The following is a 26,407-nucleotide window of genomic DNA, read 5'->3' on the forward strand; positions in this document are numbered from 1 at the left end:
TTTTCAAAGTTGCAGGTTACAAAATAAACCCACACAAATCTTCTGCATTTATATGTATTAGTAGCAAAGCCCACCAGCCAGAGATAGAAAGAGAAATCCCATTTAAAGCTACAGTGGACACTATAAAATATTTGAGAGATTACCTGCCAAAACAAACCCAGGGACAATATGAACACAATTACAAGACACTTTTCACACAAATAAAGCCAGATCTAATTAATTGCTCTTGGGTAGGCCAAGCCAATATAATAAAAATGACTATTCTACCTAAATTTATTTATTTATTGACATACCAATTAAACCATCAGATAATTACTTTCTAGACCTGGAAAAATAGTATGAAAATTAATCTAGAAGAACAAAAGGTCCAGAATATCAAGGAGACTAATGAAAAGAAATGCTAGGGAAGGTGGCCTAGATCCACCACATTTTTTTCCCATGAAGTATTATGCTGAATTACTAGGTAGGTATTTCTTGGTTTTAATCCTAGCTCCTTTGACTTCTGGAATATCATATTCCAAAAGTCCTTTGATCCCTTAACTTAGAAGCTGCTAGATCTTGTGTTATGCTGATTGTATTTCTACAATACTCGAATTGTTTCTTTCTGGCTGCATGCAATATTTTGTCTTTTACACAGGAATTCTGGAATTTGACTACAATATTCTTAGGATTTTTCTTTTGAAATATCTTTCAAGAGATGATCAGTGAACTATTTCAATATTTATTTTACCCTCTGGTTCTAGAATATCAAGGCAGTTGTGCATCAGATTTTCATGAAAAATGATATCTAAGTTCCTTTTCTGATCATGGCTTTCAGGTAGTTTCATAATTTTTAAATTGTCTCTCCTGGATCTATTTTCCAGGTCAGTTGTTTTTCCAATGATATATTTCACATTGTCTTCTATTTTTTCATCCTTTTGATTTGGTTTTGTGATTTCTTGACTTTTAATAAAGTCGTTAGCTTCCATCTGCTCCATTCTGATTCTTAAGGAATTATTTTCTTCATTGAGCTTTTGGATCTTCTTTTCTATCTGGCCAATTCTGCTTTTTAAACATTCTTGTACTCCTTGGCTTTTTGGACCTTTTTTGCCATTCAGGTTAGTTTGTTTTTAAAGAGTTATTTTCTTCAGCACATTTTTGATTCTCCTTTAGTAAAACATTGACTTATTTTTCATAATTTTCTTTCATCACTCTCATTTCTATTCTCAAGTTTTGTTCTACTTCTCTTACTTGATTTTCAGACTCCTTTTTTCAGCTTTTCCATGGCCTGACACCAACTCATATGTTTTCTTGGAGGCTTTGTATGAAGGAGCTTTGACTTTGTTTTCTTCTGTTTCTGTGCTTTGGTCTTCCTTGTTACCAAAGTAAGATTCTATAGTCCGATTCTTTTCCAGGTGTTTGCTCATTTCTCAAGTCATTTACTTGACTTTTGTCAAGGTAGTTTTCTGCTTCCAGTGTGGGTGGGAGGTATACTGTCAGCTGCTTGATGCCCTCACAATATGTGGGTCTAGAACTCCAGAAGCAGTTACTCCAGCTGCCCCTGCTACTGCTGTGACTCCTGTGGGTTCCTCTGCCCCCTTATCCTTCTGTCACCCTGGGGTTGGGGCAGAACCACTTCACTCTCCTTCATTTGTCCCATAGGATTTTTCCACTATCCTTCCAATGTATCCACAGTATTTTAGGGTCTTGAAGTCTGGAGTGACCATAGGTGTGAAAGATTCTGTCCCCCTAAGATTTGCTCAGGTTGCCCCTGCGCACTCAGGGGCCACACTGGACTCTACTCTCCTCCCATTGTGTCAAGATACAGCCTTCCTGCAACCTTCCAGGCTGTTTTGGGCTGGACATTTGCTTCACTCTGTCATTCTGTGGGTCCTGAAGCTCCAGAAATTCTTTAGAGTCATTTTTACAGGTATTTGGTTGGGTTTGGTGGAAGCACTCTAGAAAGGCTGGGCTGTTACTCTACCATCTTGACTCTGTCCCCTCCATTTAAGAAATTATCAAGGAAAACTATCCTGATAATCTGAAACCACAAGGGAGAATAGAACTTGAAAGAATCCACTGATTGCCTCCTGAAAGAGATCCCAAAAGAGATCTCCTAGGAAAATATTAGTCAAATTCCAGGGTTCTCAGCTCAAGGAGAATATATTGCAAACAACCAGAAAAAAAAAAAAAAAGATTTCAAGTACTGTAGAAACACAATTAGGATGACACAGAATTTAGCAGCTTTTACATTAAGGGATTAGAGGGCTTGGAATATGATATTCCAGTGGTTAAAGGAGCCAGGATTGAAACCAAGAACCACCTCCCCAGAAAAACTGAATATAATACTTTAGGGGGGAAAAGTATATTCAATGAAATAGAGGTCTTTCAAATATTTTTGGTCAAAAGACTAGAGTTAAATAGGAAGTTTCACTTTCAAATACAAGAATCAACAGAATCATGAAAAGGTAAAGAGGAAAGAGAAATCATAAGGTATTTATTAAAGATGAACTCTTTACGTTCCCAGATGGAAAGAGGGTATTTGTAACTCATAAGACCTTAGTCTTATGATAGCTGGAAAGAATGTAAGTATGTACTATATAGGTATGTATGCATATGTATGTATTATGTATACATGTGTGTATGTGTATGCATGTATATTGCATTTGCATATGTAAGTATGTATATATGAGTGTTTATGTGTTTACATGCATATGTGTCTGCATGTGTATATGTATATAGTCATATTTCTGTGTATGTTTACATGCATATGTGTATAATGTGTACACACACCGAGGACACAGGGAGTACTGAATATAAAGAGATGATATCTAAAAATAAAATTAAGTGGTGAGAGAGAGGAATGTACTGAGAGCAGGAGAAAGGTCGAGGTAGAATGGGATAAATTATCTTACATAAAAGAGGCATGAAAAATGTTTTACGATGGAGGTCAAAGGGGGTTAAGTGAGAAGGAATGAGTCAGCTTTATTCTCATCAGATTTGGCTTAAAGAGGGAATAGCATGCAAACCAACTGTTTATGAAAATCTATCTTACTCTCCAGGAAAGTGTGAGAAAAGCGATAAGAGACAGTGGGGGATGATAGAAGGGAGGGAAAATGGGAGCAAGGGCTAACCAGAAGCAAAAGCTTTTGAGTAGGGATAGGGTCCAAGGTGAGAATATAATAAATATAGGGCAGGATAGGATGGAGGGAAATATAGTTAATCTTTCACAATTTTACCACTATGGACATGTTTTGCATGAATACACATGTATAACATATTCAATCACTTGCCTTCTCAATGAGGGTGAGTAGGGAGGGAGGATGGGAGAGAACTTGGAACCCCATGTTTTAAAAATGAATGTTAAAATGTGTTTTTACATGCAACTGGGAGATACAATCCTCAGACAATGGGTTATAAAAATCTAAGAAAAGATTGGGGTAGTGATAGAATGGAAGACAGATTGAAGGCAGGGTTAATTGGAATGCACACTGTCTTTTGAGGGTAGAAAATTTGAAACTCAAAATCTTGTGGAAAGGAATGTTGAAAAGTAAAAATAAGTTAATAAGGTTACAAAAAAGACAAAAAATAACTTGGCTTCCCTTAAATTTTCATTTTTTTGGTGATTATGCTGCTTGAGGATTTGAAAGAATATTCTTGGATATATTTATCTTAAAATCACCAATTCTATACTCACATATCTGCTTGTGTGTTAGGTTGCCTTAAAGTGACTGTTGTGTCTAAATACAAGGTGATTAAAGAAATATTTACCTTAAAAGTCAAGATTGATGCTGAAACTAAAATGATGAGGCTTATGTACAAGACTCAAAGAAGTGATTTCATTTTCCATAAATGTTAGGTGAACTTCACTTTTTGGTTACATGTACTCATTGATGAATGAGAATTCATTTTCCAAAGGAAGCATCCTTTTCAATGAGACACCATTTATTCTCAATAAAAACTCAGAAGTAGGCATTATCTTTATTTTTTCTAACATCATAACTAAAGTATAATAATATTCACACACATATACATAAATACGTATGTACGTCCAGGAATACATATGTGCAGACACAAAGTAAATTGTTTTCTATGTATTCCAATTTTGAGTTGTTGTTAAATTCAGTTAACATAAAACTTGCAAGTCCTTGGAGAAATCAAGAAGAAATCTGACTTAATTACCATCTGGCTAAAATCTCTTTAGTTTCCTAGATTAAACAAAATGTTCTGAATCTTCTGAAATATGACATTGAATAGAAGGAAGGTTTAGATTTCAATTAAAAAAAAATTCTTAGTCTTTCATTTGTCCTCTATGATATTGACAACTCCACAAATTATCTCAAATGCATTTATTATTTTTTCCATCTTGCCTTACTATGTTCAGATGTAACATTCAAAATAGTGCCAGGTGCTCAGAATGGGAATGTGGCTCTGAAGGAATAATTAATTTATTTCTTTAAATGCAAATACCAAAACAGTTTAATGAGTGATTTTCTATGCACATGATGGTAAAAAAAAAAGCAACAATCAGTTGCAGTAAAATGTTTTCTTTCTTTATACTAGAATATCCTTCCTTCTCATTTTTACTTAATTTTTATTAATTTACTTATTTTTAATTTTCAACATTCACTTCTGTATGTTTTAAAATTTCTCTTTCTCCCTCCTCTTACCCCTCTCTAAGGGAGCATGCAATCTGATACAGACTCTCCATATGCATTCCTATTAAACATATTTTCACATTAGTTATATAGTATAGAAGAATTAGAACTAATGAGAGGAACCATGAGAAAGAAAACAAAACAAAACAAAGCAAAAAAAAGCAAACACAAAGAAAATTGCCTGCTTTGCTCTGCATTCGGACTCCATAGTTCTTTCTCTGGAAGCTGGTGACCTTTTACAATACGAATCCTTTGGAATTGTTTTAGGCTCTTGCATTGCTGAGAAGTATTAAGGCTATCAAAGTCAGTCATACCACACTGTGTTACTGTGTACAATGTTCTCCTGGTTATCTCACTTCACTCAGCATCAGTTCATATAAGTCTTTCCAGGTTTTTCTGAAGTCTGCCTGTTAATCATTTCTTATAGCACAGGAGTATTTCATTGCATTCATATACTACAACGTGTTTAGTCATTCCCCAACTTATGGGCATTCCCTCAATTTCAAGTTCACTGCCACTACAAAATGAACTGCTATAAATATTTTTGTACACATAGGTCTTTTCCCCATTTTATGATTTCTATGGGATACAGACCTAGAAGCAATACTGGTGAGTCAAAGGGTGTGCATATTTTTATAGCTCTTCTGGCACAATTCCAAACTGCTCTCCAGAATGGTTTGATCAGTTCACAGCTATGCCAACAATACTTTAGTGTTCCAACTCTCCCACATTTTCTTCAACATTTATGATTTTCCTGTTTTGCAATGATAGTCAATATGATAGGTGTAATGTGGTTCCTCAGAGTTGTTTTGACTTGCATCTTTTTAATCAGTAGTGATTTAGAGCATTTTTAATATGACTACAGATAGTTTTAATTTTGAAACAATAATTTAAACAGCATATAGATAATGAGAACATGGAAATCATGGAAGAAGCAATAACACTGAGTTATTGATGTCCCTCATTAGTGCTTAGCTATGATACTTAAAAACAGTAATGGTAATTTACATTACCTAAGATGGTTCATTCAAATATTTTGATGTTATCTTTTTTCTTCTCCTAGGCTCCATTCCTACATCACTTGCAAGAAATCACCAGTTGGATTCCTCTTAGGTATTTCAGAAGCAAATTCTTGTCTGTCAACAAAAGAGAATCTGAAAGTTGAGGCTTTGGAGATCTTCTTGTCCAGAGTCTTTGTTTTACTGAAGAGGAGTTTTATACATAAGCACCTTAACATGGACAGGGGGGCCTGATATCACAGGTTCTTAGATCTGCATTCATAAAAGGAAAACAACTTTCAAGAGGTTGACAATCACTTTAATAAAGCACATGTATCAATCCTTTAATCATTCAGTTTGTTCAGGGAGTCAGCACCTGAATTTCAAAGAAAATACAGAGAAATCAAAACATCAATAGACATGCCTTCCTCTGCTTGAATTCAACAGAAAATTGGATCCCAACTGTCTGACTATAGTTACCAGAAAGGGAAGCACAACACCTGGGTTCTCAAAGCCAGGGGGCTCCTTAGTGGCTTTGCACAGTCCTCATCTGACCAAACAAACACTTTCAGTCAGTAAACCCCAAAGTAATCAACATACATGGCTTCCTCTGCCTGACCATAATTCAATGGACAGGTATAGCTGTTTGATCTTCATTACCATAGAGAGAAACATGACATCTGGATTTTCAAAGAAAGAGGGGTTTCTTAGTGGCTTTCCAGACTCCTCATCTGGCACTCAAACCTTCTTACCAAAAACTAAGCCCTAAAATAAAGCCTCACCCTAAGAGTATTTATACATTTTTTTTAGAGCCAGAAAGTATCCCAACACTTGAGAACCAGTGCTTCATTAACAAAAGCTGTAGGAGTTCCTAAAAATCTTTCCTAATGAAACTCCCCTTAATGTGCAGGCCCATCAATGGATGGGGAAGATCTTTTATCACATTAAATATATATATATATACACACACACACACACACACACACACACACACACACACACACACACACACACACACACACACATATACATACTGTTTCTAGTTAAAGAAACTCTTGTTTCTGTACTTTACTGCTAGTAAAGACTCCTGATTGATAAAACCAAGATTCAATCAGAGGCCCTTGATTGTACTAAAACAAAAACAGGAAAAGATCTCAATATTACTTGCCATTACAGGAATCTAGAAAGAAAAGGGGTGATGTAATCAATCATTCATATAGCCAAATCAGTCTATTAACTATTCCCTTTACATAACAGTCCCTTTCCTTATTTTGCATTGGCATAAATTGTGTGCTACCATCTCCTTCAAAAAGTATTGCTATAGGAAGGAGCCAAGATTGCAGAGTAGAAGGAGGGACCTGCTGTAGCTCCCCCACCATAGCCCATAAAATACCTGTAAAAATGGCTCTAAACAAATTCTAGAGCAGCAGAAGCCACAAAAGGAGAGAGACAAAGAGATTTCCAGTCCAAGACAACCTGGAAGACCAACAGGAAAGGTCTATCGCACCAGGCTCAATACAGAGTGCAGCTCAGCCTTGACCACACTGGGTGGCATGGACAGGACTGGAGCAGACTTCAGGGCACAGAATCACAGGCAGCAGCTGCAGTTCCCAGATTTCTCAACCTACAAATGCCAAAGATAGCTTCAAAGGTCAGTGAGAAAGTTCTTTCACCTGGGTGAGAAGGGAACAGGGTCTGGCCCCAGCCCCAGGGCAGCAGTGGTGGCTGAGGCAGCACCATCCATATTTGGAGCCCTACACCTAAAGACCCTGGGGGAACTGGGAGCTGATCTGAACCTCAGCCCTGAGGGTTGGCCATGGGTTGTAGAGGAGGGCTGGTGTGGTGGAGCTGGTGGAGACTCTGAGGAGAAGGAATTCTACTCACAGATCCTGGGCAAAAAACTTGTGGTTGCTCCCAGAGTGGAAAGCAGGTCAGGAGAGGAGTAAACGTCTCTCCCTTGATTGTGCTGCCATGGATAAACTGAGAACTTACAGGTCCCTAGAGTAATACCATCCAATCAACAAAGGACTCAAAAGTCAAGTAAAAAGTTGGAAAAATATCCCAAAAAAGGAAAAAAATATAAGACCAGAGAAGGGTATTTTCTTGGTGAACAGACATTTTCTTCCATCCTTTCAGATAAGGAAGAACAAAGCATACCTCCGGAGGAAGACATAAAAGGCAAGGCTTCTGCATCCAAAATCTCCAAAAAGTATATGCAATGGTTGCACACCATGAAAGAGCTAGAAAAGGATTTTGAAAATCAAGTAAGAGAGGTGGAGGAAAATTTGGGAAAAGAACTGAGAGCTATGCAAGAAAATTATGAAAGTGAGGCAACAGCTTGCTAAAGGACACCCAAAAAATCCTGAAGAAAATAACACTTTCAAAAATAGACTAACCCAAATAGGAAAAGAGGTCCAAAAAGCCAATGAGGAGAAGAATGCTTTAAAAAGCAGAATTAGTCAAATGGAAAAGGAGATTCAAAAGCTCACTGAAGAGAATAGTTGTTTAAAAATTACAATGTAGCAGTTGGAAGCTAACGACTTTATGGGAAACCAAGAAATTACAAAACAAAAACAAAAGAATGAAAAAATGGAAGAAAATGTGAAACAACTCATTGGAAACACAACTGACCTGGAAAATAGATCCAGAAGAGACAATTTAAAAATTATGAGACTACCTGAAAGCCCTGATAAAAAGGAGCCTAAATATCATCTACCAAGAAATTATCAAGGAAAACTGCCTTGATATTCTAGGACCAGATGGCAAAATAAATATTGAAAGAATCCACCAATCTCCTGAAAGAGATCTAAAAAGAGAAACTCCTAGGAATTTTGTAGCAAAATTCCAGAGTTCCCAGATCAAGGAGAAAATATTGCAAGCAGCCAGCAAGAAATAATTTGAGTTTTGTGGAAATACAACCAGGATAGCACAAGATATATCAGCTTCTACCTTAAGGGATTGAAAGTCATGGAATATGATATCCCAGAAGACAAAGGAAAGAGGATTAAAATCAAGAAACTCCTATCCAGATTCTAGAAGCAGAGGGCAAAATAAGTATTCAAGGAATCCACAGATCACTGCCTGAAAGAGATCCAAAAAGAGAAACTCCTAGGAACATTGTGGACAAATTCCAGAGTTCCCAGGTCAAGGAGAAAATATTGCAAGCAGCTAGAAAGAAACAATTCAAGTATTGTGGAAATACAATCAGGATAACTCAAGATCTAGCAGCTTCTGCATTAAGGGATCAAAGGGCGTGGAATAAGGTACTCCAGAAGTCAAAGGAACTAGGACTAAAACCAAGAATCACCTACCCAGCAAAACTGAGTATAATACTTCAGGGGAAAAATTGGTCTTTCAATGAAATAGAGGACTTTCAAGCATTCTTGATGAAAAGGTCAGAGCTGAAAAGAAAATTTGACTTTCAAACACAAGAATGAAGAGAAGCATGAAAAGTTAAACAGCAAAGAGAAGTCATAAGGGACTTACTAAAGTTGAACTGTTTACATTCCTACATGGAGAGACAATATTTGTAACTCTTGAAACTATTCAGTATCTGGGTACTGGGTGGGATTACACACACACATGCACACACGCACACACACATGAAGACAGAGTGCTCAGAGTGAATTGAAGAGGATGGGATCATATCTTAAAAAAATGAAATCAAGCAGTGAGAGAGAAATATATTGGGAGCAGAAAGGGAGAAATGGAATGGGGCAAATTATCTCTCATAAAAGAGGCAAGCAAAAGACTTGTTAGTGGAGGGATAAAGAGGTGAGGTGAGAGAAAAACATGAAGTTTACTCTCATCACATTCTACTAAAGGAAAGAATAAAATGCACACTCATTTTGGTATGAACACCTATCTTACAATACAGGAAAGTGGTGGATAAGGGGATAAGCAGGGTCGGGGGGGATGATGGAAGGGAGGGCATGGGGAGGAGGGAGCAATTTGAGGTTGACACTCATGGGGAGGGACAGGATCAAAAGAGAGAATAGAAGTAATGGGGGACAGGATAGGATGGAGGAAAATATAGTTAGTCTTATACAACACGACTATTATGGAAGTCATTTGCAAAACTACACAGATTTGTCCTATATTGAATTGCTTGCCTTCCAAAGGGAAGGGGTGGGGAGGGAGGGAGGAAAAGAAGTTGGAACTCAAAGTTTATGAACAACTGTCAAGTACTGTTCTTGCCACTAGGAAATAAGAAATACAGGTAAAGGGGTATAGAAAGTTATTTGGCCCTACAGGACAAAAGAGAAGATGGAGACAAGGGCAGAGAGGGATGATGGAAGAGAGAGCAGATTGGTGATAGGGGCAATTAGAAGGCTCGGTGTTTTGGGGTGGGGGGAGGGGACAAAAGGGGAGAAAATTTGGAACCCAAAATTTTGTGAAAATTAATGTTTAAAGTTAAATAAATAAAAAAATAAATGAATGAATGAATGAATGAATTTAAATATATATATATAAATATACATATATATATATATATATATATATATATATATATATATACATACACACACACACACACACACACACATATATATATATATAAAAGAAACTCCTACCCAGCAAAACTGAGTACAATACTTCATGAGAAAAAATGGCCAATCAATTAAATAGAGGACTTTTAAGTATTCTTGATGAAAAGACTAAAGTCAGATAGAAAATTTGACTTTCAAACACAAGAACCAAGAGAAGCAGGAAGAGGTAAATAGGAAAGAGAAATCATAAAGGTCTTACTAAAGTTGAATTGTTTACATTCCTACATAGAAAGATAATATTAGTACTTTTCTCAGTATTTGGGTAGTTGGAGGGATTATATATACATATATTTATGTATATATATATATATATATATATATATATATATATATATATAGAGAGAGAGAGAGAGAGAGAGAGAGAGAGAGACAGAGACAGAGACAGAGACAGAGAAAGACAGAGACAGAGACAGAGACAGACAGACAGAGACAGACAGACAGAGAGACAGAGACAGAGAGAGACAGAGGGCACAGTATAAGTTGAATAGGAAGGGATAACAGGTAAAAAAAATACAATTAAGGGTTGAGAGAGGAAGATATTGGGAGGCAAAAGGGAGCGATGGAATGGGGCAAATTATCTCTCAAAAACAAGGCAAGAAGAAGCTTTTTCAGTGGAAGGAAAAAGAGTTGAGGTGAGAGAGAAAAACTGAAGTTTACTCTCATCACATTTGGCTGAACGAGGGAATAACATGCACACTAAATTTGGTATGTAAATCTATCTTACACTACAGGAAAGTAGGGAAGAAAGGGATAAGTGGGATGTGGGGGGATGATAGAAGGGAGGGCAAATGGGAGGAAGGAGTAATTAAAAGTAAACACTTTTGCTTAGGAACAACCTGAAAAGAGATAATAGAATAAATGGGGTGCAGGATAGGATGGAGGGAAATATAATTTCTCACAACATAACTACTATGGAAGTATTTTGCATAAGTACACGTGTACAGCCTATGTTGAATTGCTTGCCTTCTCAGTGGGTATGGGTGTGTAGGGGGAAAAGGAGAGAAGTTGGAACTAGAAGTTTTAGGAAAGAATGGTGAGAATTGGGAAATAAGAAATACAGGTAATGGAGTACAGAAATCTATCTTGCCTTACAAGAAAAGAGAAAAGATGGGGAAAAGGGAGGGGAGGGGTGTGATAGAAGATAGGGCACATTGAGGGAAGGGGTAATCAGAATGCCTGGTGTCTTGGGATGAGCGGAGGCAAGAGATGGAAAGAAAATTTGGAGCTCAAAATCTTGTGGAAATTAATGTTGAAAACTAAAAACAAATAAATCAAAGAAAACTTTTAAAAGACAGATAATAAAAGAGGTGAAAAGAAAAAAAAAAGTATTGTTACGTACTCTTCTGCCTTGTGGAAGATCTAGCTTTTTTCACAGCATAATTCAAACAATTAACTTTTAAAGTGTCCTTCCTTCCTTCCTTCCTTCCTTCCTTCCTTCCTTCCTTCCTTCCTTCCTTTCTTCTTTTCTTTTTGTCTTTCAATGTCTTTATTTTTAAAATTTATTTACTATTTTATTTCCCCCAAGTTACATATAAAAACAATTTTTAACATTTGTTTTTTTCTTAACTTGAAGTACCAAACTCCCTCTCTTCCTCTCACAATACCTGCTCATTGAGAAGGCAATTTGATAGAGCTTATACATGTGTAGTGATGCAAATAATTTCCATATTAGTTATGTTGTGAAAGAAAACATAGAACTCCCCTCAAAATCCATCAAGAATATATGAAGTTAAAAAAATTATTCTTCAGTCTGTGTTAAGACACGATCAGTTCATTCTCTGAGGACAGATAGCATTTTTCATCATACATCCTTCAGAGTTGTCTTGCATCATTGTATTTCTGAGAATAGCTGAGTCATTCACAGCTGATCATCTTACAATATTGCTGTTACTTTGTACACAGTACATTTCACTTTGTATCAGCTCATGCAAGGATTTCCAGGTTTTTCTGAGAACAACCTGCTCATCATTTCTTTATAATACAATAGTATTAGGTACTAATCACAAACCACAACTGGTTCAGCCATTCTCCAGCTTATGGATGTCCCTCTATTTCCAATTGCTTGCCCAAGAAATGAGCTGATATAAAACAATTTTTACATATATATCTTTTCCATTTTGTTTCATTATCACTTATAGGATAAAGTGGTAATTCTAGGTCAAAGGGTATGCATACTTTTATAGACCTTTTAGCATATTTCCAAATTGCTCTACAGAATGGTTGAATCAGTTCACAACTCCACCAACAGTACATTAATGTCTAATCCCCTCTAAAATTTGACATTTCCCTTTCGTGTTTTATTAGTCAATCTAAAAGTTTGAGGTAATAACTCAGAACATTTTTAATTTGCATTTCTACAATCAGCAATGAAAGCATTAAAAAGTGTGGCTAAAGGTAGTCTTGATTATTTCACCTAAAACATTTCTTAACTTTTGACCATTTATCAGTTGGGAATTGCTATTATTTTTATCATTTTATTGGTTCTCTATATGTTGGAGAAATGAGGCTTTTCTCAGAGAAATTTGTTTCATTTTTTTTCCACAGGTACTATTGCTAATTATATTTCCCTCTCCATCCTATTTCCCCTTGTCTATTCTATTCTCTCTCTTCTTTCACCCTGTTCCTCCTCAAAAGTGTTTTACTTCTAACTACTTCTCCTTCAATCTTCCCTCCTTTCTGTCCCCACCCCCTCTTCTTATCCTTTTTCCCTCCTATTTTCCTGTAATATAAGATAGATTTCTATATCCAAATGACTGTGTATATTACTCCCTCTTTGAGCCAATTCTGATGAGAATAAGGTTCACTTGATCCCCCTCCTCCTCTCCCTCCTCTTCTTCATTATAAAAGCTTTTTCTTGCCTTTTTTTGTGAGACAACTTAACTCATTGTACTTTTCCCTTTCTTGTTCTCCAAGTGTATTCTACTTTTCTCATCCCATATTTTCATTTTTTTTAATATCACCCATTCATATCCAACTCACATCTGTGCCCTCTGTATATACTTCATGTAACTGACCTAATAATGAGAAAGTTCTTATGAGTTATAAATATCATCTTCCCTTGTCAGAATGTAAACAGTTTTACCTTATTAGAGCCCTTATGGTTTCCCTTTCTTGTTAACTTTTTTATACTTCTCTTCAGTCTTGTATTTGAAAGTCATATTTTCTATTTAGGTCTGGTGTTTTCATTAGAAATGCCTAAAAGTTCTCTATTTCTATGAATGTGAACTTTTCCCCCTGAAGGATTATACTCAAATTTGCTGGGTAGCTGATGCTTGGTTGCAATCTTAGCTCCTTTACCCTCTGGAACAGATCTACACACTTTGCCAGCATATAGCAGTGAAACTTAAAATAGTCTAAACTTCTTCAAGCATGAGGAGTGGCAACTCACCTTCCAAGTTACACAATGGGCCCAATAGTGCCTAGTGGAAGATGAGTTAAGTGGAGCATGGACAAAGCACTCATTACATCTTTACTTCTTTTTACATCTTCTATATTTTTTCACAGGCCAACCAAAATTCTTTGGCAAGCTACAAGTGACCCACAGGTCATAATTTGTGCCTGCATTTTTGTGTGAGTTCTAGAATATTATGTTCCAAGCCCTCTAATTCTTTAAGGTAAAAACTATGAAATCTTGAGTTATCCTGATGAGGCTAAATTGTTTCTTTCTGAATGCTTTCAATATTTTTTCCTTCACATGCAAGCTCTGAAATTTGGCTATATTCCTGGGAGTTCTCATTCTGAGATCTCTTTCAGGATTGGTGGATTCTTTCCATTTCTATTTTACCTTCTGGTTCTAGAATATTACTGAAATTTTCCTTGATAATTTCTTAAAAGATGATATCTAGGCTCTTTTTTGGATCATATCTTTCACGTAGTCTAATCCTCTTAAAATTATCTCTCCTTAATCTATTTTCCAGGACATTTTTTTTCCAATGAGTTATTTCACAATGTCTTCTTTTTTTATTCTTTTGGATTTATTTTTATTGTATTTGATTTCTCATAAAGTCATTAGCTTCCATTTACTCCATTCTAATACCTCCTTATCCATTTGACCAATTAGGGTAGGATTAGAATTAAGGTTAGGAAGTTTTATTTTTCTTGAGAAAATTTTTGTGCTTCTTATTGCCTTGGTCAGCTCTGCTTTTTAATCCATTCCTTTCCTCCTTGGTTTTCTGTACCCCTTTTACCATTTCACCACATCTGTTTCTAAAGTGTTATTTTCCTTAGTAGTTTTTGTTTCCTTTACCAAGCTGTTGATTCATTTTTGATGACTTTCTTGCATCACTCACATTTCTCTTTACACTTTTTCCTCCACCTCTTCTACTTTACTTTCAACTTCCTTCTCGAGCTCTTCCAGATTTCTGGACCCATTCCCATTTTATCTTGGGAGTTTTGGATGTAGGAGCTTTGCCTTTGTTATCATCTACTGAGTGTGTGGCTTCTGATCTTCCTTGTCACCATAGTAACTTGCTATGGTCAGAATTTTATCTGTCACTTGCTCATTTCCCCAGTAGTTATTTTTTTTTTTTTACTTTTGATGCTTTGGTATAGGAAGATTCTGCTTCCTGGTTGGGATAGCATTGTCCCAAGCTTGAGGGATTTTGTGCAGCTATTCTCAGAGATACTTCTAGAGACCTGTAAGTTTTCAGTTCTTCCAAGCTGGTATGATTTAAGGAGAGGTGTTTAATATTCCCCTGGCCTGCACTCTTTTCTATAAGTGACCACAAGCCCTAGAACTATGAGGAAGGTCCTTGCTAGGTCCCTACTCCACAGCAATTGCAAGCTCGGATGTGATAATGCTCCGTCTTCTCTGGGACTGCCACACAGAACTGCAACCTGGATCTCAGTATGGGCAAATCAATAGAGCTGAGATCTCTGGAAGCAGTTACTGGCTCTGCTCTTTCATTAGCTCTCAAGGCCTGCTCCTGGTTTGTCAGAGCTTGGTCTGTGCTGGACTCTGCTCCATTCTCATCCAAGTGCAATTTCATTTGTCATTGGTGTCTGGGGCTAGAGATCTTCAAACCACCACTGTTGCCACTAATTCAGTCACCCTAAGGCCTGCTTCTTGTTGACTAGGGATCAATCTATGCTGGCAAAGCCTGCACTGGACTATGCACCACTCTCACTCTCACTTCCTGCCAACCTTCTAAGTGGTCTTTGGGTGAAAAATTATTTCACCCCATTCTTTTCTGGGTTCTATTATTCCACGAATTGTTTCATGCAATTGTTTCAAGGTGTTCAGAGGGGTTTGAGGGAGAGATGAAGTGAGTTACTACCTTTTCTCCAACATCTTGGCTCTGCCCTCAAGTGTTATTACTTGATCTAGAGACTCACCCACCGAATAATTAATATTATTTCCTTCCTCAAATTGTTTTCCTTATCATGTTTACATTAGTTATTTACTTCCTTATGTATAAATTATACCAACTCCAGTTTGACAAAAGTGCCTTAAGGTGAGAGACAGTTTTATTTTGGGTCTATGTAATATCTAACAAAATATTGTATATGAAGTAAATACTCATTTTTAATTACTGACAATAATTCTTTTTCCTCTGTCTTTATGTTTGTGTCTATGTATGCATATACACGTATTTGTATGTGTGTATATGCACATGTGTGCACATTACATACATGTAAACATATTACCTATCCATATATAATACATATATAAATATTAGATATTTATAACTATATAAATATATGTATAGATACATGTATACACATACATATGTTATATACACACATTAATTCACAAAAGGAAACTAGTACAAACTCATATGGCAAGGTATACTGAATCTGGGAATCTATTATAATATTGACTTTCCAAGAAGTCTTGGAAATATGCTTCATCTTCATTCCTTAGAAGGCACAATGTTCTTTTCCACAGCCACTATTCTGAATGATAGAGCTGAAAGAAAGGAAGGAAGGCAGGAAGGCAGGAAGGCAGAAAAGAAGGAAGGAAAGAAGGAAGGAAGGAAGGAAGGAAAGAAGGAAGGAAGGAAGGAAGGAAGGAAGGAAGGAAGGAAGGAAGGAAGGAAGGAAGGAAGGAAGGAAGGAAGGAAGGAAGGAAGGGAGGACCTGGGAGGAACTGAAGTGTTTATAAGACCATAACTCACCTATATGAGACCAACACATGATAAATATTTTGCCCGCACCAGGCAGTTCATAATTACTACCAGACTCTTAATCAATGTTTCACAGCCACTAACAGTGTATAACTATATTCATGCCCTTGTCAAAGTAGAGAACATTCTGGGCATAAAATATAGATGTATATATACATTTTTTTCCCTCTCTCTCCTTGGAGAATTGATGTACCATCCCATTCCATTAGAATTTTCCAGTGAACATTTAAATTACGTTGATTCAGTGATGACTAAACGGAAGTCTTGTTGTTTGACAAGGTTAAGTTCTTTGACCTCACTTGCTCGTAAATTCCCATATAATGTTGATAAATTATGATATTGATGGCCTGACTTCTCATTAAGTACAAAGGGTGTGCATAGCTGTAGGACTTGCCTTTGGAGCTGACAACCACTTGCTGTCTAATACATGAAGCTTGATCTTTTGAACACGAAATGGCAAATAGTTCAAAATCCTAACATCTCATTAGTGAGATGGGCTTGTTTGAGTGAACTGTAAGTTGCATTATGAATGCATATAGTATTTAAATGACAGTATCCCTGACTTAAAGGAGATTAGCATGTGGGTGATAGCGTTAGTGTTACTTTCCTTATTATACTGGCTCAGAGATACAATTTTGAATCATATTATCTAAACTATGGGTGTCTGTGAAGAAGGAGGTAATAATAAATTAGATGAAGATTATATCTACAATATATGTGTATATGTACATATATAACCACACGCATGCATATTTACATACACATAAGTCTGTACTTACTCATACCAACAGAATGGGGAAATATGTCATGTAATCAGTGGAGAACTAACCTTCATCATAAGAAGTCATGAGATCATACTCTCCCTGTGAGGCATGGTACCTGTGTGGTCCTGGGCAAGTCACTTCATGTTTTAGTCTGTTTCATAACATTTAAGACTTCAAATGACAAAGAAATTGCTGAACTGTTTTGGGATAAAAATGTCCTTTACAAAGAATTCTCAGACCTAATAAATTCCTAGATCCTATGCCTCTTCCTGTGTTTTTAAAAACGTACATCACTTGCCGATGCTTCCATTATTTGTGGCGTAGTAGCTAAATGTTATTTGCAAAGCTTTAAAGAATATACACAAAATTACCCGTACCTCAAATCATAATAAACAAGGACACCATGTCCCAAATGGAAGACACATCAAATGCCAAGAGGCATAAATAAAAGCTCTGGAAAGAAAAAGATTATGACTTTACTATGAATATATGCCATGTATATGCAAAGGTAGCATGGCATAGTGGGAAAATAATGAATCTGATATCAGAGGACCTTGATTCCATTTCAACCTCTAGGTACCTGGTCAAGTCAGACTCCTATCTTTGGCCCTCAGTTTTATCATTTGCAAAATGGGTGAGTTCAACTCCATGGTGTCTATGATCTATTCAAGCTTTGAATTGCAAGGCCTCTGCTCCACCAAGAAAGGTGAAATGAGATCTGCATTGATGGAAGATGCAGACAGACCAGGAATGCTCTACATGGATGACATCCTAACTGTGCCATCCAATAACAGCATCCACAATAGGTAATGTCGTTCTCTTCCCCTCTTGCTGACAAGGAAATGAACCTGAGCTTTATGAATTTATGCTGAGCAACACAAAATCTATAAGAAAATGTTTGATAGGGGCCTTGGGAGGGAAAGAATGCTCAAGAGGGAAGCTGTGTAAGCATAAGAACTCCTTCCAATTTTGTTTCTGAATATTCAGTGACTGGTTTATAAAAGTTATTTAACAATATTTATTGATTTGATGTGAAATTTTATGTGAGGACAACTTAATTGCTTAAGAGTTTGATTACCAGAAGACTGGCCACTATATTAAACAAAATAATCATAATTGAAAGGGTTATAATCTGTCATTCCAAAATTAACTATGAGGGAAATGACAGTGAATTAAGGGAAAATATGTAAAATATAAGATTTAATGTACAACACAGAAATACATAATAGTAATATTTTTATTTGTTTCTGTAGAAAACCTGGGCATATCTGCATAAAAATGTGTATGCAAACCATTGCCCCAAATGGAATACTGACAGGCAGAATGACTTTATAGATTTACTGCTGGTGATGCAATTAGGATAACATAAATTTGATTCCTATATCAGAAAATAAATAACTTAACTTCTGTTAGACTTAGTTTACTCATTTTTAAAGTGGGGCTAATAAGAACCCTTACCTCATATGGTTGTCATGAAAATCTTATTAGATAATAATAACATAATATAATTAGATAAAATAGCAAAGTGTTTTGCAAAGAACTTCATAAATACCAGTTACTGGAATTATTTCTGAAACTCAGAGAAATTTCCATTCTCCTGATTTTGAATGTTGTAAAGCTAGAAGTAGAAACTATGCAATTGTTTAAAGCACAGTTCTTCCTTCAATGACTTTAATGTAGTGATAAAAGATGTATATAATTAAACTCATTGAAAGACAATACATTATTATAAATGAAAAAATATGAACATCAATTTTAAAGAAGAGAGGAAGAAAAAGCCCTTGTGGGAGTGGGATTTGTAAGAACTTTAAAGAAGGTAGGTTTGAGCTGTACCTGGGTGCGTGGGTGAATGAGTTAAGCAGATATGAGAGTATAACCAATAAGCATTCCAGCTGGAAGAAACATTTTTTTTTTTTTTTAAGGAATAAAGTCATGGAACATCATTATGCATCCGGGGAATTCTGAACAACCTTTCTCACTTAGGGTATAGCATGATCATGATCGTCATTAATATTGGCATTGAAATTACCATCACTATAATTATTACAGACATTTATGCTCTCTATTATCTAGTTACCTTGCTACCCAGACTGGAAATGATGACGTGGAGGATTTAATTTTTACATTGCTAGAAGACTTACTCTGGACTTCCCAGCGACATACATGTTCACAGTTTCACATTTAGCCCACTCTATCATTCTAGCTGCCCACCTCCCCATGATTTTAGACTTATTTTGTGTGTGTGTGTTTATTTTTATTTTTTTAATTTGAAAATATTTTGTATTTTAAATATTTTTTCATTTACCTGTGGAAATTTAATAATTATTAAGGATATCTTACCTCAATGGAATGTGATAGTATAGTCAGTAGGCAAGATCATTAAAATGCTCTTGTCCCATATTTGAGACTCCCTTGAAGTCTGAGACCCTGACAACAAAAAGACCACTTCTCTTACACCAATGCCTTTTGACTCTCACTCTCCGTAATAAAGCAAGTAAACAAATAATCAAAATTACATGTACAGGTAGAAAGACACACATACACATAGCTCCGAACCCACAACCCACAGAACGGCTACAGGGGACCAACCCACGGTGAATTCTGCACCCAGAGGCCACAGAATATTGGAGCAAGGGAGATTTCTGTTCCGGAGAGACCTGCAAACCTCTCGCGGGGGGGTCCTTCGCTCTGCAGACTGGGCGCCGGGACTGGGAGCAGAGGGCAGCCCTGCAGCGGCCGTGACACCGTGAGGAAAAGATCCGAGCGGGCTACGGGGATGGGATCTCCAGAGGCCACGAGGGTCCCTCCACCCACAGAGGGACCTACAAACCTCTCGCAAAGGGTCCGTTGCGCGGAGCCCAGCCCAGACCTGTGGCGGCTCCGAGAGGTACAGATCCTAGCAGGCTTTAGGGACAGGATCTCCAGTGGCGGCGCAAGCCCCTCCACTCACAGGTGATGAGGATCAGTGAGAGAGTCCCTTTGGCGGGTCGAGAGGGGAGTGGGGTGCCCCCATGGCTCGGGTCCCACCGGGAGATAGAAGCTGAGAGGCGGCTGCAGACAGGGGCTCCCCAAACGGGAGGGAGCCTGGATCCATTGTGGAAGGTCTGTACATAAACCCCCTGAGGGAACTGAGCCTGAGAGGTGGCCCTGCCCTGCCCTGACCATCTGAACTTAATTCTCACACTGAATAGCAGCCCTGCCCCCGCCAAAAGCCCTAAGGCTGGAAGCAGCATTTGAATCTCAGTCCCCAAACGCTGGCTGGGAGGACCAGGAGGCGAGGTGGGTGTGAGAAGAATATTCAGAGGTCAAGCCACTGGCTGGGGAGAACGCCCAGAAAAGGGAAAAGAAATAAAATTATTGAAGGGTACTTTCTCGGAGAAAAGACACTTCCTCCCTTCCTTTCTGATGGGGAGGAACAATGCTTGCCATCAGGCAAAGACACAGAAATTGAGGATTCTGTGTCCCAGCCCACCCAATGGCCTCAGGCCATGGAAGAGCTCAAAAAGAATTTTGAAAATCAAGTTAGAGAGGTGGAGGAAAAACTGGGAAGAGAAATGAGAGGGATGAAAGAGAAGCGTGAAAAGCAGATCAGCTCCCTGCTAAAGGAGAACCAAAAAAATGTTGAAGAAATTAACACCTTGAAAACTAGCCTAACTCAATTGGCAAAAGAGGTTCAAAAGGCCAATGAGGAGAAGAATGCTTTCAAAAGCAGAATTAGCCAAATGGAAAAGGAGATTCAAAAGCTCACTGAAGAAAATAGATCTTTCCAAACTGGAATGGTACAGATGGATGCTAGAGACTTTATGAGAAAGACAGATATCACAGAACATAGCGTGCAGATTCGAAAAATGGAAGATAATGTGAAATATCTTATTGGAAAAACAACTGACCTGGAAAATAGAATCAGGAGAGACAATGTAAAAATTCTGGGACTACCTGAAAACCATGATCAAAAGAAGAGCCTTGACATCATCTTCCATGAAATTATCAAGGAAAACTGCCCTGAGATTCTAGAACCAGAGGGCAAAATAAATATTCAAGGAATCCTCAGAACACCACATGAAAGAGATCCAAAAAGAGAAACTCCTAGGAGCATTGTGGCCAAATTACAGAATTCCCAGGTGAAAGAGAAAATATTGCAAGCAGCTAGAAAGAAACAATTCAAGTATTGTGGAAATACAATCAGGATAACACAAGATCTAGCTCCCTCTACATTAAGGGATCGAAGGGAATGGAATAGGATATTCCAGAAGTCAAAGGAACTAGGACTAAAACCAAGAATCACCTACCCAGCAAAACTGAGTATAATACTTCAGGAGAAAAAATGGTCTTTCAATGAAATAGAGGATTTTCAAATTTTCTTGATGAAAAGACCAGAGCTGAAAAGAAAATTTGACTTTCTAACACAAGAATGAAGAGAACCATGAAAAGGTGAATAGCAAAGAGAAGTCATAAGGGACTTACTAAGATAAACTGTTTACATTCCTACATGGAAAGACAATATTTGTAACTCTTGAAACATTTCAGTATCTGGGTACTGGCTGGGAGTACACACACACACACACATGCACACACGCACACATACATAGAGACAGAGTGCACAGAGTGAATTGAAGAGGATGGGATCATATCTTAAAAAAAATGAAATCAAGCAGTGAGAGAGAAATATTGGGAGGAGAAAGGGAGAAATTGAATGGGGCAAATTATCTCTCATAAAAGAGGCAAGCAAAAGACTTATTAGTGGAGGGATAAAGAGGGGAGGCAAGAGAAAAACATGAGGTCTACTCTCATCACATTCCAGTAAAGGAAAGAATAAAATGCACACTCATTTTGATAGGAAAACCTATCTCATAATACAGGAGAGTGGGGGACAGGGGCACAAGCAGGGTGGGGGGCAGGATGGAGGGGAGGGCATGGGGAGGAGAATGCAATCCGGGGTCGACACTCATGGGGAGGGAAAGGATCATAAGAGAATAGAAGTAATGGGGGACAGGATAGGATGGAGGGAAATATAGTTAGTCCTATACAACACAACTAGTATGGAAATCATTTGCAAAACTACACAGATTTGGCCTATATTGAATTGCTTGTCTTCCAAGGGGAAGGGGTGGAGAGGGAGGGAGCTAAAGAAGTTGGAACTCAAAGTGTTAAGAACAAATGTAATGTTCTTACCACTGGGAAATAAGAAATACAGGTTAAGGGGTTAAGAAAGCTATCTGGCCCTACAGGACAAAAGAAAAGACGGAGACAAGGGCAGGGAGGGAGGATAGAGGAGAGAGCAGATTGGTCACAGGGGCAATTAGAATGCTTGGGTTTGGGGGGTGAGGGGATAAAAGGGGAGAAAATTTGTAACCCAAAATTTTGTGAAAATAAATGTTAAAAGTTAAATAAAAAAAAATTAAAAAAATTTTAGAAAAAAAAATTACTTGTACAGTAATTTCATTGAAAGAAAGAATGAAATATTTCTTAAGTGTTTAAGATGCATCAGGCATTAAACTAAGTACCGAGAATATAGGTACAATTGAGCAAGACCACCGTGTCTTCAGGAAGTTTATACTCTAATGGGTAATACATAAAAGGAATTTAGAAAGGAGTTGGAATATGAACACATGACAACATAGTTTGCAAAAAGGTGGAGGTATTGTTGTGATCTGGTCTGGGACGGAAAAACTCAACAATATGGGCATAAGATCCAGGGAGAAGATTCCGAGTTCTGGTAAGCAAAGGATGAGGATGTCAAGGGTGGTGACAGCATGGTTTCAGAATAGCCACAACACATTTCCTCCAGCAATGAAGACTGGAATGTGTCAAAGGCTCTTCAGTCTCCATGATGTTTCTGTCTATATCTTTTTATAAGTTCTCCTCTATAAGTCTACACACACACACACACACACACACACACACACACACACAAACTAACAAAGAAACAAACAAAATTCTAAGGTCTTTTCCACAAGTTTTTTTTTTCTTCCAAAAATCAAGACACAAGTAGAACACACAGATTGTCACCACTTATCCCTTGTTCCTTCCATGTCACCAATTCTTTTTTATTCACATTTCTTTTGCAGTTTTTTCTTTCTTTTAAGTTTTTGTCTAATTAATTAATTAATTTATAGTTTTCAAAATTCATTTCCACAAGATTTTGAGTTCCAAATTTTCTCTCCATCTCTCACCTCTCTCCTCCCCAAGACAGAATGCATTCTAATTAGTTCTTCCCCCAATCTGCCCTCCTTTCTATCACCACCCTTCTCTTTTCCCCTTCCCCTCAATTTTCTTGTAAGGCAAGGTAGATTTCTGTACCCCATTGTCTGCAGGTCTCATTTCCCAGTTCCATATAAAAAAGATTTTTAACATTCATTTTAAAAACTCGAGTGGAGACCGAAGGCGGAAGGGGACCAGGGGCAGGAGGCAGAGCCTGGGGAGTGTCTCTTATAGATCACCTGGGCTCCGGACCTGGCAGGAAGGGGAGCGCTGCTGCCGCTGCCTGGCACCTGAAGCCCTCATGATGGCTGTGACCTAAGCTCTTTCAGGAAGCCCCACAGTCATGGCCCAGTAGCACCCCGGGGAAAGGAAGTTGTACCCGGCACCCCGCAGTGGCTCTTCAGCTTGGACTTCAGGACCCACTGTGGGCCCCGTCAAACTTTCTTCTCAGGATTTGGGGATTCAGTGGAGGCTGCACCCAATGATACCTTTTGCCTTACAAGATACCCTTGTTCCACCAATGCACCGCCCCAGAGCCCCATCCAGCAATTGGACCCAACCAAGGTGCTCCGAAGGTGCCAGGACCCTCTGGGGAGGAAGAAGATCTTGATCAGACCTAAGCATTTTCAGGTGAGGAAACAGCAGTGGACATGGAGCTTTCACGGGATCGTGGGGCTGCGGACCCGGAGGATAAGGGACTCTTCCATCCCAACTGTACCATCAGCCTGTAACTGTCAAAGAGTCCCCAGGGTTCCTGAGAGGCCTTCCTCTGAGGGAGGAGATGGTGCATTTAGCCACTTGTGCACCTGCTGCACTTCCTCTGAGAGAAGAGAAAGATGATGAAGAAGGGCTCTCCAGCGTTCCCAGAGACCCTTCTCCTGTGCTTGGTGGAAAGAAACCTCCACCTAGGGGGCAGAGGCATGGCCTGTCAACCAAAGAGGAGTCCGGGGTTGGGGGTGGGGCGAAGGAACCCCCGGCCCTCCGGTCTACACCAGCTTGGTCAGAAACGAAGTCAGATGGACCAGTGTCCCTATTTGGTGATATGGGGTCAGAGGAACTGCATCGATACGGACAGGAGTTCTGGTGGTTGATTGAGATGTTGGTGTTAGTGGGGGAGTATGTGGAAACTGGTGGTCACCTTATCTATTCTTGTGGATGGCTGAAAGGCAGTGATCTGGACCTGTTTCAGATATGGGTGGGGAGCTGGGCTCACATGGGATTCCTGTGTCTATGCTGGGGATTTTGCTGTGGCACAGGGCTTTTTGCCCAGCTACTAGGACTCCTGTGTGCTGTGCTACTCTTGGTTCTGGCCTTGCTGTTGGGTTGTCTTTAGCTGACCTGGAAAGTCTTGGTGTACATGGGAGACTGATTGGGCTTGCAGGCTCGGGCCACCTGGCAGGCCCGGGGGATCTCAAGACTCCAGGCTGGATTCACCTGCTGTGCACGGATGATGGACTTATCTCAAAGAGAGCAGGATATGGCAACAGTTGGTGGGGCTGGTGCAGAGGGGTTGGCAGGAGGTACCCTGGGGCAAACAGAGGATCAACAGGCAAGGGGATGGGCCCACATCTAGTGGGCGATACTACCAACCTAGAGAGGAGGTGTCGACTCTTGGCTGTGGCTGGAATCCTGGAAGATGAGCTAAACCCCTTCCAGGTGCTAGGAGTAGAAGCCATAGCCTCAGATATGGAACTGAAGAAGGCATATAGACAGCTGGCAGTGATAGTTCATCCTAACAAGAACCACCACCCGAGGGCTGAAGAGGCCTTCAAGGTGTTGCAGGCTGTCTGGGATATTGTCACTAACCCTGAGAGACGGAATGAATATGAGATGAAGTAGATGGCAGAGAGTGAGTTGAGCAGGTCAGGGAATGAATTTCTGTCCAAGCTGCAGGATGAACTCAAGGAGGCCATGAATACTATGATGTGCAGCTGTGTCAAGGGAAGCACAGGAGGTTTGAAATGGATCAAGAGTCTCAATATGCTTGATACTGTGCTAAGTGTGACAAAATATATCCTGCTGAGGAAAGCGATTTCTGGGCAGAGTTAAGCATGTTGGGTCTCAAGATCACTTATTTTGTCAAGATGGATGGAAAAGTATATAACATCACAGAATGGGCTGGGTACCAGCTTGTGGGGATTTACCCAGATACCCACAGAGTTCCCCATCACACCTCATTTGGGTCCTGGGTTCCTGGTCCTGGTGGGTGGCGGAGTCACTCTAGATGCCCCGCCACCCCCAGCTTCAGTTGCTGACCTTCAGGATTTCTTCAGCCGGATATTTCAGGTTCTCCCAGGTCAGATGCCCAATGGAAATTTCTTTGCAGCTTCTCAACCGGGCCCTGGGGCCACCCCAACATCCAGGCCAGACAGTTCAACATCATCCAAAGGTTCAAAAGCCAAACCCATATGGCAGAAAAAAGTGAGGAGGACCTTCCAGCACTGAAGCCCTCTCTCTTCCTCTTCTCCACCCTCCTCAGCTCAATGTCAAGGAATCATAAGGGCTGTGTACAGCATAGGATGGAACTTCTTTGTTTTTTTTAAATTTTCAATATTTAAAAAGTTTCAAGCATTACCTGTTCACTCAGTGACTTGTGGGAAATCACTGAATCCCCACTCTGGGAACTAAGAACTGACCCTTGTTTGATGACAATACCAAAGAAATAGTGGGGTGGTTGGCAGGAAGGGCTCTGTGCCTAGACCATGGCTAGGATTGGGACTGATGAGTATTTTGTGGGGGACAGAGCTCCCTACAGTTTGGGGGGGGGGCTTTTATATTGTCCCTCCTTCCCAAGGCCAGGGTGATACTCATTCTGTTGTTAACTTTGGCCTTTGTTTCTGGGCCTTCTCCTCTATCATCCATGTGAGGAGGCAAATGGCCCTTACATTCAGGGGTAGGTAAAAGCCAAGGACCATTCAGGGAATGGAAATAGTTCCTCTTCCTATTCTATGATTCCTACCTAACCTCAGGATTGTTTCTGCAAGGATGGCTGATTTGACAATTTTTTTTTAAAACAGACTCAAGTCCCCATGCCCTTGGTGGGTAGCAGACAAAAAAGCAAGTTTGGTGGTGACAGAACTGGGGGTTGTCCACAGCTATCCCTATGTAATCAAAGGGTTTTTTTCTTTTAAG

General features: G+C 38.9%; 1 pseudogene; it reads left to right on the forward strand.

Annotated features, from left to right (window-relative positions):
* The first annotated feature begins 23,618 nt into the window (after nt 1–23,618).
* LOC140520511 (dnaJ homolog subfamily C member 14 pseudogene) lies at nt 23,619–25,720 on the forward strand (annotated as a pseudogene).
* Nucleotides 25,721–26,407: the final 687 nt, after the last annotated feature.

This window comes from Notamacropus eugenii, chromosome 1, assembly GCF_028372415.1.
Source record: "Notamacropus eugenii isolate mMacEug1 chromosome 1, mMacEug1.pri_v2, whole genome shotgun sequence".
In the NCBI taxonomy this organism is placed as follows: domain Eukaryota; kingdom Metazoa; phylum Chordata; class Mammalia; order Diprotodontia; family Macropodidae; genus Notamacropus; species Notamacropus eugenii.